Consider the following 15,256-nt stretch of genomic DNA (forward strand, 5'->3'; position numbering starts at 1 on the left):
AACTGCACACGGTCCTCTAAAACAACTAATATCGCCACAGGCGAAAAGAAATTAAGAGCATGTACCGTCACACACCCCCACCTCAAAAAGGATATTTCCTCTACTCTAGGAATAGGGAAATATACTACATTAAAACAAAAAGGTGCGTTAACCGACACATACGGGCATTTATAACACATGTAATAATAAGATGACTACCAGTAATCACACTGAGTCTCTGAGTCCCTGGTATACAAATAAAATATATAAAAACAAAACAGAAATCAAGAATGTCAACACATTATCATAACGTTCAACTTCGGGACAGGGCATCAGCGATTACATTGGATGTGCCCTTGATATGTTCAATGGTAATTGGGTATTCTTGCAGAAGAAGACTCCATCTCAAAACTCTCTGGTTGGTGGCTTTCATTCTGTGAATGAAAGTAAGCGGATTATGATCAGTAAAGACCACCACTTGATGCACTGCCGATTTCACGTAGATCTGAAAATGGAGAAGAAACTTACAGGATGGTCCAGTCCATTTTTATATTGATGTTGATCATCACTTTATTTATTTGCATTACCATAGTTTGACACCCAATAGCCGATGTATTTTTCGTCCTGGGGTGTCGTTAAACATTCATTCATTCATTCATTCTTAATATAAAGTTGATTTTTTATTACAGAAAGTACTACAGAAAGTATTGCAGAACCTAGTACAGAAAGTACTACAGAAAGTATTGCAGAACCTATTACAGAAAGTACTACAGAAAGTATTGCAGAACCTATTACAGAAAGTACTACAGAAAGTATTGCAGAACCTATTACAGAAAGTACTACAGAAAGTACTACAGAAAGTATTGCAGAACCTATTACAGAAAGTACTACAGAAAGTATTGCAGAACGTATTACAGAAAGTACTAAAGAAAGTATTGCAGAACCTATTACAGAAAGTACTATAGAAAGTATTGCAGAACCTATTACAGAAAGTACTACAGAAAGTATTGCAGAACGTATTACAGAAAGTACTACACAAAGTATTGCAGAACCTATTACAGAAAGTACTACAGAAAGTATTGCAGAACCTATTACAGAAAGTACTACACAAAGTATTGCAGAACCTATTACAGAAAGTACTACAGAAAGTATTGCAGAACCTATTACAGAAAGTACTACACAAAGTATTGCAGTGCGTATTACAGAAAGTATTGCAGAACCTATTACAGAAAGTACTACAGAACGTATTGCAGAAAGTACTACAGCTACACCCAGTGGTCCCGCAGACTGCTATGACGTCATATTAGGCGGAGACTACGCCAGTGGAGTTTACTCTGTTCAACCACGTGACAATGGCGGACCTATCAATGTCTGGTGTGATAATGGCTGGTTGGTAAGTGATTATTATAGGGAGACCAGTTTCGGTGGGCATATTATTTGCAATCGTTTCTAAAATGTACTCGTGGAGACCCTACTAATGGTTTGACACCCCGATGGCCGAGGTATTTTTCATCCTTAAACATAACTTAGGAGTGTCGTTAAACATTACACATTCATTCATTCATTATGAAAATTTCATTCCAATGATTAATTAATTCATTCATTCATTCATATTCCTTCCTTCCTACATGCTTCCTTCAACAACCAGATAACTGTTAAAGGGATAGTTAGACACGGTTTTGGCTATAGTATGCATATTCAACGATGCTTAATGCACATTATTGCTTAATATCTTGATTTTTTTCGGTTTTTGTTTTTTTAGGCACATTCTTTTTGCAGAAATTTCTATGAATGTGACATACATTTATTTATTCTGCACCCCTCCACACAATGTCGTCACAAATACAAATGTGCGCTTTGTTGCGCGCAATCGACGCATCCACCAAAAACAGGTCACCCACTGAAACGGAGCATCCGACAAGACAAAACAACAACAAACAAACAACAACCGATAATTAAAATATATTTGTCAAGCACGCTTGTGGGCACACACCTGTTTTAAGGTGGTGTCTGTCCAGGACAGTGGGTTACGTGTTCCATGGTGAGTGGTTAAAACGACCTTAGAGCAAATCCTCAAATTGAAAAAACGATAGAGATATTTGGGCAATAATGAGACCATAGTGTTTTCGTTTGCAAACCTATATAGTAATGCTCAAGTGAATAAATGAGTGTATTATGTTCGGGCATTTGTGTTTAATTTAGATTAGTCAAACTGATGTTATGGATTTGGGAGGGGAGTGACTATGAGTTTCATTGCCTGTGGATGTGTTTGTTTACATTGGTCAAATGATCTTATGGAATTGGCTGGGGAGTGTTCTATGAATTATTAATACTGTGGATGTGTTTGTTTACATTAGTAAACGATGTTATGGAATTGGGAGGGGAGTGACTATGAGTTTATTAATGCTGTGGATGTGTTTGTTTAATTAGTAAATGATGTTATGGAATTGGGAGGGGGTGACTATGAGTTTATTAATGCTGTGGATGTGTTTGTTTAATTAGTAAATGATGTTATGGAATTGGGAGGGGGAGTGACTATGAGTTTATTAATGCTGTGGATGTGTTTGTTTACATTAGTAAATGATGTTATAGAATTGGGAGGGGAATGGGGTGACTATGAGTTTATTAATGCTGTGGATGTGTTTGTTTACATTAGTAAATGATGTTATAGAATTGGGAGGGGAGTGACTATGAGTTTATTAATGCTGTGGATGTGTTTGTTTAGATTAGTAAATGATGTTATAGAATTGGGAGGGGAGTGACTATGAGTTTATTAATATTGTGGATGTGTTTGTTTAGATTAGTAAATGATGTTATAGAATTGGGAGGGGAAGGGGGTGACTATGAGTTTATTAATGCTGGGATCAATGTGTTTAGATTAGTAAATGATGTTATAGAATAAAAGTGACTATGACTTTATTAATGCTGTGGATGTGTTTGTTTAGATTAGTAAATGATGTTATAGAATTGGGAGGGGAGTGACTATGAGTTTATTAATACTGTGGATGTGTTTGTTTTGCATTAGTAAATGATGTTATAGAATTGGGAGGGGAGTGACTATGAGTTTATTAATGCTGTGGATGTGTTTGTTTAGATTAGTAAATGATGTTATAGAATTGGGAGGGGGAGGGAGTGACTATGAGTTTATTAATGCTGTGGATGTGTTTGTTTAGATTAGTAAATGATGTTATAGAATTGGGGGGAAGGGGAGTGACTATGCATTGATTAATATTGTGGATGTGTTTGTTTTGCTTTAGTAACGATGTTATATAATTGTGTGGGTGGGTGGGTGTGACTATGCGTTTATTAATAGTGTGGATATGTTTGTTTTGTATTAGTAAATGATGTTATAGAATTGGGAGGGGAGGGGAGTGACTGTAAGTTTATTAATATTGTGGATGTGTTTGTTTTGTGATTTGTAAATGATGTTATAGAATTGGGGAGGGGAGGGGTGGTGACTATGAGTTTATTAATATTGTGGATGAGTTCGTTTTGTGTTAGTAAATGATGTTATAGAATTGGGAGGGGAGGGGAGTGACTGTGAGTTTATTAATATTGTGGATGTGTTTGTTTTGTGTTAGTAAATGATGTTATAGAATTGGGAGGGGGGGGGGGGAGTGACTATGGGTTTATTAATATTGTGGATGTGTTTGTTTTGTGTTAGTAAATGATGTTATAGAATTGGGAGGGGAGGGGGAGTGACTATGCGTTTATTAATATTGTGGATGTGTTTGTTTTGTTATAGAATTGGGAGGGGAGGGGGAGTGACTGTGAGTTTATTAATATTGTGGATGTGTTTGTTTTGCGTTAGTAAATGATGTTATAGAATTGGGAGGGGGAGAGAGTGACTATGCGTTTATTAATATTGTGGATGTGTTTGTTTTGTGTTAGTAAATGATGTTATAGAATTGGGAGGGGAGGGGGAGTGACTGTGAGTTTATTAATATTGTGGATGTGTTTGTTTTGTGTTAGTAAATGATGTTATAGAATTGGGAGGGGAGGGGGAGTGACTATGCGTTTATTAATATATGTGGATGTGTTTGTTTTTGTGTTAGTAAATGATGTTATAGAATTGGGAGGGGAGGGGGAGTGACTGTGAGTATATTAATATTGTAGATGTGTTTGTTTTGCGTTAGTAAATGATGTTATAGAATTGGGAGGGGGAGAGAGTGACTTTACGTTGATTAATATTGTGGATGTGTTTGTTTTGTGTTAGTAAATGATGTTATAGAATTGGGAGGGGAGGGGGAGTGACTGTGAGTTTATTAATATTTTGGATGTGTTCGTTTTGTGTTAGTAAATGATGATATAGAATTGGGAGGGGAGGGGAGTGACTATGCGTTTATTAATATTGTGGATGTGTTTGTTTTGTGTTAGTAAATGATGTTATAGAATTGGGAGGGGAGGGGGAGTGACTATGCGTTTATTAATATTGTGGATGTGTTTGTTTTGTGTTAGTAAATGATGTTATAGAATTGGGAGGGGAGGGGGAGTGACTGTGAGTTTATTAATATTGTAGATGTGTTTGTTTTGCGTTAGTAAATGATGTTATAGAATTGGGAGGGGGAGAGAGTGACTTTGCGTTGATTACTATTGTGGATGTGTTTGTTTTGTGTTAGTAAATGATGTTATAGAATTGGGAGGGGAGGGGTGGTGACTGTGAGTTTATTAATATTGTGGATGAGTTCGTTTTGTGTTAGTAAATGATGTTATAGAATTGGGAGGGGAGGGGAGTGACTGCGAGTTTATTAATATTGTGGATGTGTTTGTTTTGTGTTAGTAAATGATGTTATAGAATTGGGAGGGGAGGGGGAGTGACTGTGAGTTTATTAATATTGTGGATGTGTTCGTTTTGTGTTAGTAAATGATGTTATAGAATTGGGAGGGGAGGGGGAGTGACTATGCGTTTATTAATATTGTGGATGTGTTTGTTTTGTGTTAGTAAATGATGTTATAGAATTGGGAGGGGGGGGGGAGTGACTATGCGTTTATTAATATTGTGAATGTGTTTGTTTTATGTTAGTAAATGATGTTATAGAATTGGGAGGGGAGGGGGAGTGACTGTGAGTTTATTAATATTGTGGATGTGTTTGTTTTGCGTTAGTAAATGATGTTATAGAATTGGGAGGGGGGGGGAGAGAGTGACTTTGCGTTGATTAATATTGTGGATGTGTTTGTTTTGTGTTAGTAAATGATGTTATAGAATTGGGAGGGGAGGGGGAGTGACTGTGAGTTTATTAATATTTTGGATGTGTTCGTTTTGTGTTAGTAAATGATGATATAGAATTGGGAGGGGAGGGGGAGTGACTATGCGTTTATTAATATTGTGGATGTGTTTGTTTTGTGTTAGTAAATGATGTTATAGAATTGGGAGGGGAGGGGGAGTGACTATGCGTTTATTAATATTGTGGATGTGTTTGTTTTGTGTTAGTAAATGATGTTATAGAATTGGGAGGGGAGGGGGAGTGACTGTGAGTTTATTAATATTGTAGATGTGTTTGTTTTGCGTTAGTAAATGATGTTATAGAATTGGGAGGGGGAGAGAGTGACTTTGCGTTGATTAATATTGTGGATGTGTTTGTTTTGTGTTAGTAAATGATGTTATAGAATTGGGAGGGGAGGGGGGTGACTGTGAGTTTATTAATATTGTGGATGTGTTTGTTTTGCGTTAGTAAATGATGTTATAGATTTGGGAGGGGAGAGAGTGACTATGCGTTTATTAATATTGTGGATGTGTTTGTTTTGTGTTAGTAAATGATGTTATAGAATTGGGAGGGAAGGGGAGTAACTGCGAGTTTATTAATAGTGTGGATGTGTTCGTTTTGTGTTAGTAAATGATGTTATAGAATTGGGAGGGGAGGGGGAGTGACTATGCGTTTATTAATATTATGGGTGTGTTTGTTTTGCATTAGTACACAATGTTGTAGAATTGGCGGGGTGTATGTGTGATTATGACTTTATTAATTCTATCGACGTGTTTGTGTTTTGCGTTAGTAAACTGTTATATAATGGTGTGTGTGTGTGTGTGTGTGTGTGTGTGTGTGTGTCATGATGAGTTTATTAATACTATGGATGTGGTTGTGTTTTATGTCAGTAAACGATGTTATAGAATGAGGGAGGGGGGTGAATTGATTTTATTAATACTATGGATGTGGTTGTGTTTTATAATGGTGGTAGTGTTGGGGGGTGGATGAGTGATTATGAATTCATTAATACTGTGAATATGTTTATGTTTGTGTTTTTCGTTAGTAAATGATGTTATGTAATTGGGGGGAGGGGTGTGATTATGAGTTTATTAATACTATTGACGTGCTTGTGTTTTGCGTTAGTAAATTGTTATATAATGGTGTGTGTGTGTGTGTGTGTGTGTGAGAGAGAGAGAGAGAGAGAGAGAGAGAGAGAGAGAGAGAGAGAGAGAGAGAGAGAGAGAGAGAGAGAGAGAGACGGATCGAGAGAGAATGAGATATGAGAGACTGAGCGAGAAAACTAAACAGAGAGACAGAGATAAAGGGAGAGATAAATAATGAATGAGAGAAAGAGAAAGAGAGAGTCATTATCAGTTTATTAATACATTTGTACTATAGATGAAATTCTGTTTTACGTCGGTAAACGATATTATAGAAGGTCGTGGGGGGGGGGGGGTATGAATGATTATGAGTTTATTAATAATGTTGATATGTTTGGTTTTGTTAGTAAAAGTTATATAATTGGGGATGGTGAATATGAGTTTATTAATAATGTGGATGTGTTTGTGTTTTGCCTTAGTAAACTGTTATAGAATGGGGGGGGGGGGGATTATTAATACTATGGATATATTTGTGCTTTGCATTAGTAAATGATGTTATAGAATGGGGGGTGGGAGGGTTGATTACGAGTTTATTAATTATATAGATATATTTGTTTGTGTTTTGCGTCAGTAAATGATGTTATAGAATGTGTGTGTGTGTGTGTGTGTGTGTGCGTGTGTGTGTGTGTGTGCGTGTGTGTTGATTATAAGTGTATTTATACTGTGGATATGTGTGTGTGTTTGTGTTTAGCGTCAGAAAATCATGTTTTAAGACCACGAAGCGAGAAAGCTTAGTAGCATTACTCGTGGCGATGCTATGGGACCAGGAAGTGAAACAACAGGAACTTAAACGGTTTGTTTTGTTTTACTAGGTTATTCAGCGACGGGGAGAGGGATCGGAAAATTTCTTCAAAACTTGGAAAGAATACAAAGACGGATTTGGAGCTTTGGAGAAAGAATTCTGGTTAGGTGAGTGAAGATTATTATGTATAGGGGAATGTCCGAGTAACTCTCCATTCTCATTATTTTTCAGGAATGTAGAGTTAAGAGGATATTCCTCTACTTAAAATACACCAATACATAATGACTTTGTCTATATATATATATATATATATATATATATATATATATATATATATATATATATATTATCTACATATATTACTCTTAGTAATAGAGAGTTATGTAATCATTGAAAAATAATGGAGCGTTCAGACAATACAGTGACGTCACATGTGTATTTCAACTTACATGAATGTCCTGTACGTTCACTTATGTGAAGCGGGGCGGGACGTAGCCCAGTTATAAAACGTTCGCCTGATGCGCGGTCGGTCTAGGATTGATCCCCGTCGGTGGGCCATTGGGCTGTTTTTCTTTCCAGCCAATATACCACGACTGGAATATCAAAGACTGTGGCATGTGCTATCCTGTCTGTCGGATTGTGCATATAAAAGAACCCTTGCTACTAAAGGAAAAATGTTGCTGGTTTCCTCTCTAAGACTGTATGTCAATTGTACCAAATGTTTGACATCCGATAGTCGATGATAAATAAATGAATGTATGGTTTAAGACCAAAAGTCTTAAAGGGACATTCATGATTGTGCTGCAATTTGTAATATGTTGTCGACTAACACAGACTTTTTAACGATTATAATTACATATATCAAATATATTTTTCTGCATAAAATATTAGTGGCTCTATATTAAACGTGTTTCTGGTCGTTCTAATATTTTCACTAGGTTAAATTTCATTTTATTTCCTAAAATATTATTTTTTCGTACGTACGAAATTATTTTAAGACAGAATCCAGTTTGGTCTTCTTACAAATATTAAGACGACCAGAAACACATTGAATATACAGACACTGATATTCTAAACAAGAAAATATATTTAATATGTAAGTTTAATCGTAGAAATATTTTATTAGTCGGAAACATCTTACAATGGAACAAACTCAGGAATGTCCCTTTAAATAAAACAAACTTTAACTTTGTACCTGAACTTTCCCTCGAAACTTTGATCTTGCGACGGCTATCTTTTACGCTTCCAAAGCAATTACCGGATATAATAAATTTTATGTACTTTTTACTGATCTATATAAAATATTGGCAGAGCCTTGACAAATAATAACAAAGCATTGATCCCCGATAATAATGAGTTCATGATCGTTGTTTTTTCTTTCCAGCCAATGGCACGGGGAGGGGAGATTCAAAGAAATATATATGTTACCACCTGAGATATTACAAATATTTTTAATTATTAAAATATATGATGAAAACGCACAGCCAATAGCGTTCTATTCCATCGCCGAAAAAGTCTGCGTACCAACTGAAAATTCCAAGCTAGGCCCCTGACGGGTTTAGGCTTTTGAGAAGGGGTTTGTACCATTATGCTGCTTGCAGACCCACAATTCTCGCTAAGTGGTGGCTTGCTTGACAGGTCAATGAGATTTAAACCTCGAACCCATAGGCGTAGCGTGGTCTGGACATTGGTGGGGGGGGGGGGGGGGGGGGGGGGGGGGGGGGGGGGGGGGGGGGGGGGGTTTGGGAGGGGGGCAGGGTGGGGAGGGGGGGGGGGCGTCGAATATGAACTTGGCGGATCCTTTTGTCTACAATTTGTCTGGACACATAGAATAGCCTAATAAAGTATTACACTGTAAAACATTGGTTTACCCTCAGTGGGGAATGGGTGGAGTCGCCAGAACCCCCCAGCCTTCGCCCATGAAACCCCCTGGATCAGCAACTAACAGTTGTTGTCATTATGCGATTGTCTCGTACTGTTTGTACGGAAAAAGGATGTTGTTTTGTTCATATTTTTTACTATTCTATTTACGTGAATGATATAATATACAAAAACTTAAAACATTTTTTTTACAGTCAGCGCATACCAGTATTGATTAGTTTGTTTTAACTTAAGTGAGAGTGTGTATGATGGTCAAAGCACACCTCGCTTGTTTATATCCAAATAAAATTAAAGTTAGAGTTTTATTATTATTATTATTTAATGACACCGCTTGAGCACATTGATTTATTAATCTTTGGCTATTGGATGTCAAACATTTGGTAATTTTAACATATTATCGACTTTAAGAGGAAACCCGCTACATTTTTCCATTAGTAACATGGGATCTTTTGCATGCACATACCACGGCCTTTGATATACCAGTCGTGGTGCACTGTATGAAACCAATAGCCCAATGGGTCCACCGACGGGGATCGATCCTAGACCGACTGCGCATCAGGCGAGCGTTTTATATCTGGCCTACGTTCCGCCCCCTTAATTAAGATAAATTAAGATTAAAGTAGCAAACTTGTACTAAGTTGTCTGACCGGCCTCGGTGGTGTCGCGGTTAAGCCATTGGGCATAAGGCTGATAGGTACTTGGTTCGCAGTCCGGTACCGGCTCTCACTAATAGCGAATTTTAACGACTCAATGCGTAGGTGTAAGACCACTACACCATCTTTTCTCGCACTAACCACTAACAACTAAGCTACTGTCTTGGACAGACATCCCAGATAGCTGAGGTGTATGCCCAGGGCAGCGTGCTTGAACTTTAATTGGATATAAGCACGAAAATAAGTTGAATGAAAAAAGCTGTCTGTCCAGGTTTTAGGTTAAAGACATATATAAACACATGGTACGAAACGGAAGCTTGTTTAATATCCTTTTAGGTAGCACTAAACCAAATAACTTCCGGCTGGGTCAAAGTTCGAGATGCACCCAACTTTTGGTAGAGAAGTGAACACCACAAGTCCTGTGATTTTTTTTTATAAATGTATGTTGGTTGTAAAAAAAAAAAAAAAAAGTTCATCTGGATAAAAAAAGAAAAATGCAATTTTATTTCATCTAGTATCACTGTGTCAAGTCGCCTTGTGCTTGAAACATGTATGGGGTACCTGTAAAAAAACAGTACTCGAATTTTGTGTGAACTAGGGTAGTCATAGACGCTACCCGTTACCTCAGAAATCAGCAGCTTGACCCCCAATGTTTTCTGATTCACTTTAAGAGTGAGGGGTGGTAGTATTTATATCCGTGGCGTTTATGTCGATTGATATGCTGCAGGTTGGAGTTTTAGCCACATATGTCACTATTGTCGTCTATGAGATTTGATTTGGTAGTACCCTAAAATAAGAGTTATATTATATTGCAGGAAATACCAATATCCACCGTATAACCAGCCAAGGTAATTATGAGCTGAGAATTGACATGGAAGGCAAATTAAATAAGAAATTTTACGCTCTGTATGAAAACTTCACCATAGCATCAGAGAAAGACGACTTCCGGCTGCAAGTGGGTTATTTCAGAGGGAATATCAGTAAGTTTCACAATTATGCTTAACTGAAGTGTTAGTAAAACATGCACTGATTGACCACAAAAGAAAAGAAAAAGTACGTCATTATATACGTATATACTACACGAATGGCCATTAAATACCACATATTTGTCCAACCCCCTAAACTGGTTTCCACAAAAGCTGCAATGGACACAGATCGACGCAGACACTGCGACAGTTTATCAACGAAACAAGGAATAAGAAGAGAAGGGAGAAGCAGAAAGGAAATAACGACGAGCCGAAGCAAACAAAGGACAACATGGCGTCAGCTTCTCAGACCAGCTCATCCAACACACAGTCGCAAGGTTTGTTTAATCCTTCGTTGACTCTCTCACCGGAAGATGGTAACCCAGCGTACCAAGTTCAGCCTGTGTTTACAGGGACAAGCGTTACCAACACCACCCCCCGATTCCACCATGGACTAATCGGGTATTTCAGAAACTTAACGAAATATCGAATACACTTCTTGCATCTCACCAAAGACAGACAAATAGAAGGCATTGAGCAACAGTTACAAGCTTTGTTTTTTTTTTTTTTTTATTTTTTTTTTTTTTTTTTTCTTTTTTTGAACTTAATGTCAGTGATTTTAAAACTCAGTTGCATGACAGTAACAAGAAATTTCGGAGTTAGAAACATCGATAAGCTTTGTAAATGCTAGCTTTGAGGAAGCCCGTACGGAAAGAAAGAAAATGGCGGATGTTGTTGATACTATGAAGGAAGAGGTAAACCAGGTTCGGAAAAGTTTTGACGATATGGGCAGCTTTCGCCATGACTGTGAAGAGTTGTATGAGAGTGTGTTAGACATTCAGACACGATCGATGAGAGACAATCTGATTTTTAATGGGATTGAAGAAAAAGACGACGAGGATACAGAGCAGGTGTTGCATAAATTTCTCAAGGATAACATGAAACATGAAAATACTTTTTAGTTTGATCGTGTGCACCGTCTCGGTAGAAAAACAACAAACCCAGCTAGGCCGCGACCCATTGTTGCCAAATTTGAACGATATAAAGACAGAGAAACCGTTAGAAGAAGCTCTAAAGTTTTGAAAGGGACTCATTTCGGCGTCAGTGAACAGTTTCCTCGCGAGATCGTCGAACGCAGAAAGTGTTTGTGGCCTAAGTTTAGTGAGGCTAAACGAAGAGGACTCCGTGCGTCGCTAGTGGCTGATAAACTTTTCATCGAAGGCAGGCGATGGGGTATAATATCCGCCCGGTCCCCTCCATTATTATTTTTAGTTAGGGTTGAGGGTTAGGGTTAAGGTTAGGGTTAGGGTTGGGGTTATGGCTGGGGTTAGGACTAGGGTTGGGGTTAGGGTTGGAGTTAGGGTTAGGGGAAGGGGGGACCGGGCGGATATTTTTCCCCTAACAATCCCAACAAGCGAGCTCGCAACTACTCCTCCTTGAGGGAACAGCGTGCCTAGGACAGCCAGGGGATCGACGCTGGCGATGACCAAACTGCATCGAGTGAGGAATCAAAACTACGTCGTGACACAAACATGGTGAACATTTGTGACTGTGTAAATATTGTATATTTAAATGTTTGTGGTTTAAAAACTAGATTGTATATACCAGAATTTTTAAACTTTATTAACCACTATGATATTTATGTTTAGTTGAAACCAAACTCGATGATATTGATAATATAGATATACCTGGTATATACAAATAACAAAACACTAAAATCATGTGTAAAATCCGGTGGTATATGCATAGCTGTTAGAAATAATTTAACTACGCATGTACATGTTCATCAAAATACATCTGAGTATGTCTTATGGTTTGATCTTAAAAACACTATATTATCTAGAAATTCATCAAATATCATTATCGGTGTTGTATATATACCGCTTGAAGGATCTCCTTATTTTAATAACGATACTTTTAATGTTTTACATGGTGAACTTAACAACTTATCTAATGAAAACAACATTCTTCTCATTGGTGATTTTAATGCCACAACGCAGTCACTCCCAGATTATGTAGTTTGTGACACTGAAACAAATAACACAGTAGAATTTTCAACTGAATTTTCTGATTTTCTGAATGAACCCAACAACTTGTTAAACATAGGAATTTCCCTAGAAAGAAAAAATCAAGCTAATTGTAGACCAAATAGTCATGGATATAAACTTATTGAAGTTTGTAAAAATAATAATATGTACATTGTTAATGGAAGAATTGGTGATGATAAATATACTGGTAAAACTACTTGTAAGGGACATTCACAGCCCACTAATTATTTCATTGGATGTTTCAATGACTGGCCAACAAGAAGACGATCTTGAAGAAACTGAACTAAAGTCACGAAAATGGAATAATCGTTTAGCTGAAAACTACAATGAAAACGTAAACAGAGAAACTATCAGAACTATCATCTCGGACCTAGATCAGCTAAGTGAACACTTTTCAAAGGAACAGCTTAACGTCACAGTGGACACTATCGGTAATGTATTCAAGGATACGGCAGTGAATACCTTTGGCTACAAACGAATTAGTATTAGACCCAAGCGCGGGAGTAACAAGCCATGGTTCGGCAATCAATGTAGATTATTTAGAAGAAAATACATGGAGTCCAGAACAGCTTACAAGAACTCGAATACAATGGATAACAACAACGACTTTTAAATTCAAGTAAACGATACAAGAATGTAATATTAAAAGACATAACTGGAAAACAGAACAGAAACTCACAGATCTTAACCGTCACGACACGCGAGCTTTTGGGAAACTTTTAAAAGAAAAACAAAGTGACTGTAATTTGCCACCATCAGAAACACTTTATCAATACTTTAAAGAAGTAAACAGCAATGTTGACACAACTCTCGAACCAGACTTTATTAAAGATTTAGAAAGTAACTGTATCTTAGATAGCCCTATATTACAAGAAGAAATACTTACAGTTGTTAAAAAACTTAAGACTAACAAAGCTTCGGGTCTCGACAACAAAATTAATGACTATATTAACTATTGACTGTATGATTCCTGTATATGTCAAACTTTTTAATTTAGTATTTGAAAACGGTATCTTCCCTGACTCATGGTTAGTTGGTATAATCAAGACAATTTATAAAAGTGGAGATAAAGATAATCCTGAAAATTATAGACCTATTACACTACTCAGTTGTCATGGAAAACTGTTTACTGCCGTGTTAAATAATAGACTAAAGTTGTATCTAGAAACGAATGATATATTATCTGAAGTTCAAGCAGGATTCAGGAAAGATTATTCAACAAATGATCATGTCTTTACACTATATGGATTAATAGAACTCATGAAAGCACGGAAGAAAACACTTTTTTGTACTTTTATAGATTTTAACAAAGCTTTTGATTCAGTTTGGAGAATTGGACTTTGGGATACATTACTTAAAAATGGTATAAATGGTAAATTTTTTCAAGTAATTTATAATATGTACCAGAATATCAAATCTTGTGTCAGCGCACATAATTCTATGACAGATTATTTTCCCTGCTGTGTTGGTGTAAGACAAGGTGAAAATGTATCCCCTTTGTTATTTTCTTTGTTTCTTAATGATATTGAAGATACATTTAAAATGAATGACTGCCATGGTATAGGCATAGGCGAATTATTCAGTGATTCTTTAATCCATACGTCAATTGTTCTTTTTGTTTTACTCTATGCTGATGACACTGTACTCCTTGCAGATAATTACCAAGATATGTAAAACTCTCTGAATATATTTGATTCGTATTGCACGAAATGGAAACTAACAGTAAATTGTAACAAGACAAAGGTCTTAATCTTTAGTGGGAACAAGAAAGATTACAAAAAGGTGTTTTACCTTGGAAAATCAAAGCTTGATAACGTAGAAAGTTATAAATATCTTGGTATTATATTTCACAAATCGAATAGATTTACTAAGGCAAGAAACATGTTATATACACAAGCACAAAAGGCTATGTTTTTTATTCTTCGACAAGGCAGATGTCATAATATTTCTATCCAGTGCCAACTAAAATTATTTGACTGCATGGTTTTACCAGTCCTATTATATGGCAGCGAAATATGGGGTTTTGAAAATTTGTCATTAACTGAAAAATTATGTAACCAGTGTATAAAATTGTTATTACCTGTAAAAAAATCTACACCATTGTATATATTATATGGAGAACTTAGACGTTACCCGGTATATATTACCGTAAAAATAAGAATGATCATTTTCTGGTATCGACTAATTACTGGAAAACAGTCCAAGTTGTCATTATTGGTGTACACATTATTACTGAATGATGTTAATAATAACTTTTATAATCACAAATGGATTATGTATGTCAAATCTGTTTTAGATGATATTGGTTGTACATATATATGGTTATCACAATGCAACTCTATTACTAGTGCTTCCATGTTGAAAACGTATATTAATGCAAAGCTTACGGATCAGTACTTACAATCATGGTATACTTATATTGATAACTCATCCAAAGCTTCAAATTATAAATTATTTTAAAATACTGTTGAATTTGAGACATACATCACAATTATAGAGAGAAAACATTGGTGTCCATTATTACGCTTCAGATTATCAAACCATAATCTTCCAGTTGAAACGGGCAGATGGAAAAATGTACCACTACAAAATAGAATATATCCATTGTGTAATAATTACGATATCGGAGATGAGTTTCATTA

General features: G+C 36.4%; 1 long non-coding RNA gene across 2 annotated transcripts; it reads left to right on the forward strand.

Moving 5' to 3' along the window:
- Positions 1 to 1,254: 1,254 nt before the first annotated feature.
- On the forward strand, positions 1,255 to 10,581 carry LOC121392350. 2 transcript variants are annotated; one of them, XR_005960490.1, is made up of 3 exons: positions 1,255 to 1,372; positions 7,138 to 7,234; positions 10,417 to 10,581. It is a non-coding gene; the product is annotated as an uncharacterized LOC121392350 (long non-coding RNA). The 2 variants fall into 2 exon arrangements; XR_005960487.1 differs by lacking the exon at positions 1,255 to 1,372 and having other exon boundaries at positions 6,992 to 7,234.
- Positions 10,582 to 15,256: the final 4,675 nt, after the last annotated feature.

The sequence above is a fragment of the Gigantopelta aegis genome, chromosome 1 (assembly GCF_016097555.1).
Source record: "Gigantopelta aegis isolate Gae_Host chromosome 1, Gae_host_genome, whole genome shotgun sequence".
NCBI classification, from domain to species: Eukaryota; Metazoa; Mollusca; class Gastropoda; order Neomphalida; family Peltospiridae; genus Gigantopelta; species Gigantopelta aegis.